The sequence below is a fragment of the Jaculus jaculus genome, chromosome 3 (assembly GCF_020740685.1).
Source record: "Jaculus jaculus isolate mJacJac1 chromosome 3, mJacJac1.mat.Y.cur, whole genome shotgun sequence".
Lineage (NCBI taxonomy): Eukaryota > Metazoa > Chordata > Mammalia > Rodentia > Dipodidae > Jaculus > Jaculus jaculus.
Window position 1 is genome coordinate 31,639,706 of NC_059104.1, and position 6,953 is coordinate 31,646,658.

The following is a 6,953-nucleotide window of genomic DNA, read 5'->3' on the forward strand; positions in this document are numbered from 1 at the left end:
GCTAACTGTTCATATTATGTTTATGTCCATAGATTCATGTTTCTCCTTCCTTTAGTCAGAGAAGACTCTTTTATTTTGCTTCTGGACATGAAGTGGCCTTTCATTTATGAGCTCACAGTAATTGTCATTATCTGCACAACCTGAACAATACTGGGCCCTTGAACATTTCATCATGCATGATCAAAATCAAAGAAGGTCTTGCAAGAAAAGAAGAAGGGATTCCGTGGAGTGGGAGATAAAGGAAGTAGGGGAAGGGAATTGTGATCAAAATTCATTGTGCACATATTTGAAAACTTCAATAAAAAAGTTTTAAGATGTTTCACTCCGTCATCTCTCAACTTCTCTTCCCACAACATCATTACCGAGTCCTGTAGAATCTCCCTCCTCAGTAAGGCTTGTACCTACCTCTTTATCCTCAGCTCATTGTTAGTACCTTACTCAAAAAAACTGCACAGATCCTGACTAATCTCAACAGAAGAGATGTTTATCACCCAATCAACACACACACTGACGAAAGTTAACTGAAAGACTTTTCTAAAATGCAAATATTCTCCTCCCTTATTTACAAGGCTTCATTGCCCACCTCACATTCAGGTTAAAGCCATGTTTTGGCAAGGCATGGAAGGTCAGTGTGAAGACTCCTCTCTAACTCAACATTCTCCTTCACCTGCTGCAAGAATGCTTCAGCCACTTATAAAGCCTTTTTCTGTCACTTGCTTCTGTACTTTTCCTGTTGCTCTATCACCGACCTAAAGTAAGCAGGTCAGTCTTCTCTGTCTTTCCTCAATTTTCATCATCCTTTAAGAACTTGCCTTAATTCTGATTTTTCTTTTTTTTTTAATATTTTATTTTTATTTACTTGACAGAGAAAGAGGGAGAGAGAGAGTGAGAGAATGGGAGCACCAGGGCCTCCAGCCACTGCAAAGGAGCTCCAGATGCATGTGTCCCTTGTGCATCTGGCTAACATGGCTCCTGGGTAATCGAACCGAGGTCCTCTGGCTTTGCAGGTGAATGCCTTAATCGCTACGCCATCCCTCCAGCCCTGATTTTTCTTTTTTAGTCACCCTCCCTCAGTGAAACTGTGGAGCTCTTTACTGTGTTCATATTGTACATGGCTGGAAAAGTTTACTATCTTCCCCACTTGACTATAGGCTCTGTGAGCACAAAAAAGAATTTTCAAATCAGTACATCCTATGCCAAGAACCTGGCTTGCAGCACTGCAGGTGATCAATCATGTTTAGCATATGAATGAAATGGGGTTTGAGAGAAATGAATTCATAGTAGAAGGAAAGGGTGACACCATTTCTATACTAAAATGTGGTCAAAACGAGTTAAGATAACTGATTTTTTGTTTGTTTGTTTTTGAGGTAGGGTCTCACTCTAGCCCAGGCTGACATGGAATTCAATCTGTATTCTCAGGCTGATCTTGAACTCACAGTGATCCTCCTATCTCTGCCTCTAGAGTGCTGGGATTAAAGGCATGTGCCACCACACCTGGCTAGAAAACTGATATTTCTTATAGATGTACTAATACTCAGGTATTGAATTGAGGAAAGGAAGAAATGGGAGATGAGACAGAGAGAATTAGTGCTTCAGCATTTCTTTACATACTCCAGAAATTTCCTACACAAGATAAGACAGGAACAGATCTGGCACATAAGAACTTTATGGGGTGATTTCTGCCTACAATTGTAAAGCCAGCGATCTTAAAGTGGAGCAAAAGTATGTGATTCAAGAAGAAATTAAGCTACGCATGGTAGCATATGCCTATCATCTCAGCTCTCAAGAGGTTGAGGTGGGAGGATTGCCCTAAATTCAAGGCCAGCCTAAGCTACTAAGTGAGTTTCAGGTTAGTCTGAGATAGAATAAGTCTCTCTCAAAATGAAAAAGAAAAAAGAAAAGAATCGATATCAAAATGATGGCCAAAATGAATTACCTAAAAGCCAATATGCATTTGCTAGAACTATCTGATTTTGTTTTAGTTGTACATCGTACATTTCAAGGTGCTATTTAAAAATGAATAATTCAGTATTAGCCTATGATAAATAATGTAGCCATGCCAATTTTTAAAGGAAAATATAAGCCAAACCAAAGTGTTGCTTATTTAGGAAAAGGCGTATATAATGCATGGCTGGAGCTGCAATTGGTTCTAAAGAGTTTCCAGAGTATAAATGCAAAACTAAAATTGCTTGTCTGAGACAAGCTTGTTTCAATTATTTATTTTATTTGAGAGAATGAGAAGGGGTGGGGAGAGAGAGGGAAACAGAGAATGGGCATGTCAGGGCCTCCAGCCACTGCAGACAAACTGCAGATGCATGCATCACCTTGTGTATCTGGCTTTCACGGGTCCTGAGGAATCAAACCAAGGTCCTTTGGCTTTGAAGGTAAGTGCCCTTAACTGCTAAGCCATCTCTCCAGGCCTGAATCAAGGTTTTTTCTTTCTTTTTTTGTGTGTGTTTGTTTGTTTATTTATTTGAGAGCGACAGACAGAGTGAGAAAGAGGCAGAGAGGGAGAGAGAGAGCAAGAATGGGCGCGCCAGGGCCTCTGGCCACTGCAAACCAACTCCAGACATGTGCGCCCCGTGTGCATCTGACTAACGTGGTCCTGGGGAATCAAGCCTCGAACCGGGGTCCTTAGGCTTCACAGGCAAGTGCTTAACCACTAAGCCATCTCTCCAGCCCTGAATCAAGGTTTTTGACATCAGACAATTACCTCATCCTTTCAAATGACTTGCAGTGCCCCTGGACATGTTGGAAACTCAGCAGTTGACACCTCTGTGTCTTAATGGTCATGATGGGACCCCGTTCAGGTTTGCTCTCTCTGCCAACACCTTGTACCCCAGTTCTCTATTACATTATCAAAGCTTACTACTCCTTAGTTCTATTGCACCAGAATGGCTCAATCGCACCGGCTGAAAAAAATATCCCACAAATGTTCTTCCAGTGAAAAACTCAATAGACCTTAGTTTTACTTATCCATTTGCATGAGAATGATCTAGCCAGGACATCCTGCACCACTTTGGACATCTGGCTTTATGTGGATACTGGAGAATCAAACCCAAGGCTAGCAGGCTTTGCAAGAAAGTACCTTTAACTTCTGAAACACCTCTCCAGCCCAAAACTCAGCAGACTTTAAATCATACTATATAAGCAGCAGTTTATACACACCCTGTTTAATATTCTAATATTAAACTAGCTTTGCTCGTTCATCATATTATGACAATAATTGTCTTTCAACCGAACTCATTCTCAATTCAACCATGAACACCTCATTCTGTGATGGAATTGCTCCTTTGTCTACTGGGTTCCTCAGCATTCTAACCAGGAATTGCCTGCATTGAACAGGGCCAATAGAATCACAGAATAAGACAATCTTAAAGCACAGTCAACTCAACCTGGCTTCATAATGAAAGTAACTAAACATGCGACCCATTCACAATAGCCATATGCGTTTGCGCAAGGTTACCACGTTAAACCTTTGAATCTGTGGTTTAGTGCATCTGTCAAGTACATCGAAGTAAATGGAAATTGCAAATCCCAAATAATGAGAAGGAGTTGAAGCTTTACTACTTGTAATTTCCCTTCATTTTTTTTTCACAAAAGCAAATGTTTGGTTTTCAAGTTATGAGTTTTGTTTTTGAAGTGAGGAAAATTTAGCCTCCACTACTGCTTTTCTTCCTGATCACATTCCTAAGAAATCTTCAGGAAGTTGTAATTTTAATTTACCAGGAAAACCTATGTCTCTTTTATTCAGTTAAATTTTATTTTAAAACCTCTGAATCTTTCCTTTTCCAGTATTTCTAGAAGCAAAACAGTACCAATGGAGCTGGCAGCACAAAAACCATAATATGTCTAAAGAAAGTGATGGTCTGAGCTCTTATTTGAAAATTTAATATCCTAGTTATTTTCCAAGTATCTCAGGCCCATAGGGTTGTTAGTGAGCTCAGGTACTTAGCCTAACCACTCTGAAAGAAAGATATAAGGTGCAACTCTGGAATGGGAGGAGAAAAAAGAGGAGGAAGGAAAGGAGAGTGAGAAGTAGGAGGAGGGGGAAGAAGGAAGAGAAAAAATATTAATTTTCTAAAAGACATGTTGCTCACATTTTTTTTGTATTCTTTTGGTGAGTGGATGGAACAATTGGGCTGATGTTTAATTTAATTGAAATATTTACATTATTTAAATGAACTACATAGTCACATTTCATTACCCCTAAAAATGTGCCTAATAATTATGTGTATAAACTGAATTAAATGGGTCCATGTTATAAATTTGGACCCATACTATAATGAACATTACTGTAAATACATAGATAGCTCCTATTACTTCTGAGGAAGAATAAAACAGTGTAACATTCTCTCTCTCTCTCTCTCTCTCTCTCTCTCTCTCTCTCTGTGTGTGTGTGTGTGTGTGTGTGTATGTGTGTGTGTGCGTGTGTGTGTGTGTGTGTGTGTGTTTTCTGTACTTCTTATTTGTCTTACAATGGAAAAAATTTAAATAAAGGAAGAAGGGAAACCAGATATAAGTTAACAAGATCAAACATACAGAAATCTACAATATCTTCTGTGTGATCCCTCTTCTCTAAAAAGAAAATAAAATAGCCTTTCTGCCATACTGATTGGCTTCCCATAAACTCACATCTTTCTGAATTTGCATGTAGAGTCTGGATTATATTGCTAAAATTCAAATAAATCGTTTTGACACTGGCAGCCGAAGACGCCTCTCAGTCTCCCTATGGATAACAGCCTCTCTGAATGTTTGGTGGCTGCATAGCCTTGGAAGCTTCCAGAATCCCATGGGTAAGCAGCTGCAGAGGGAAATACCAAGCTGAAGAAGGTACAAGATTAGCAACAAGAAGAATTCAGCTATCATATTGCAAAAATAATACAGTGGATTTGAAACATAATGATCTTGGTGAATATGAATAAGAAAGTACCTGTGACGAATCACTGAAGACAGGGCTGGGTAGATGGCTCAGTGGGTAAGAGACTTCACTGTGCAAGAATGAGGATCTGAGTTGGGATCCCAAGTACCCAAGTAAAAAGTCAGACATGGCCACACATACCTGAAACCCCAGCATTGAGGGGAGGGCACAGGCAGGAGGATCACTAGGGCTTGCCAGTTGGCCAGTCTAGCTGAAAAACATCAAACTCCAGCTTCAGAGAGAGACTCTGTCTCAAGAAACCAAGAAAGAAGAACAGGCAAGGTCATCTGCAGTCCTCTATTGGCCTCCTACTTGTACATGCAGGTGTGAATACACACACACACACACACACACACACTTACCTGTGTGCACATATATTCACCACATGCATACACACACTTAAAATATGACAAAGAAAAAGGGAAAAAGAAATCACCAAAGCCTACAACTTAATTCTGTAAACAACCCATGACTGACAAGGATGTGAGTGGACCGTGGTGAACAATACAAAGAAGGGTTCCATGCCAGCTGGTCAAGGACATCACCAATTAAGAAAATTTACAATAACGTGTGATGAGACAGCACAAAACAGGTGCATATGAGAAATGGTACAAAACAAAGCAAGCCTCTTGCCGTTTTCAAAATCTGTTTAAGTGAAAGAGACAGGGCAAGAATTTTATAAGAAGCCCTTTATGTGAAAGGTCAATCTACTGGAAATAGCTCAGCCATTATCACTGGGTAACAGCATGTTTTCTGCTGTACTTGACTGTACTGCATGTTCTCTCAGAGCAAACAGGTGATACAGCAAAAATATGCAAAGTAGCTGAGAGAAACGGAGTACAAAGGCTACATTTGAAATTCTATGTGCAGCGCTCAATGCCCAGTGACCAGAAAGCAAACATTTCTGTCACAGAGAAGAAGCAATGCACATACCAAAATATAAGCCATGCTATATATCTTTTTTGATCTGGAAGAAAGAAAAGGTTAGACTATATTGTAAGTGTTGTATCTGGAAGGCAAAATGGCATTGTGAATGGGGACATCAAAGTGTTGTAATCTTGTGCAAAGAGAACCTGGCATCACATATTCTAGATTATATAAAATGATGACTATGAAATGCTTGAATTTTTTTATTTCTATTGTTTTATTAAGTAAAAACTTTGTATAGACACTTTATGTGCTGGTACCATTTCCCTCCTTCCGGCCCCCATTCCACTGAGGGCCCTCCTCAGTGGGAATGCTGGTATTCCCCATGGGGTTATGGATTGTGAGTTGTGAGAGTGGTCAGTCATTGTATGGGGGAGGGGTGCAATGCCTCTGGTTATTCCCTCCCACCCTGTGGCTCTTCCAATCTTTCCACCCTCTCTTCTGCAAAATTCCCTGAGCCCTAATGGTTGTGTTTTAAGTCTACTTTAGTGTTGAGCTCTTAGCAACTGCGGGATTTCTGCTTTGGTACATTTTGAGTGTCCTCAGTGTCTGTCTTCATTACCTGGCACTGGTTGTCTGACTCACCACAGAAGCAGCCCTCTTGTTCATTTTGAGGAAGCTTACTCTATGAAAGTAGGTGACAGGATAATTCTGTCTTTCTTCATAATCGATTTTTTTCCCAACATCTCTATGTTAGTTATTAATATATATCTGTGTTTCACATTACTTCTACATCTTTAACCAAGTTCTAAAATAGCTATAAGAGCTATAAAGAGAATGAAGTCCTCCTTGCCTTCCTCTGACATAACGGCTAGCACATGCTACACAGCTCTGGTCAATGTGTGGATCATGTACATCATTAAAGAAAATAAGCTTGGGCTGAAGAGATAGCTTAGTGTTTAAGGTGCTTGCCTACAAAGCCAAAGGACCTCGGTTTGATTCCCCAGGACCCACGTAACCCAGACGCACAAGGTGGTGCTTTTGGAGTTCATCTGCAGCAGCTGGAGGCTCTCTCTCTCTCTCTGTCTCTCTCTCAAATAACAAGTAAAAAAATGTGGTCAGGAGTGATGGTGCACACTTTTAATCCCACAAACTGCCTTTCCCC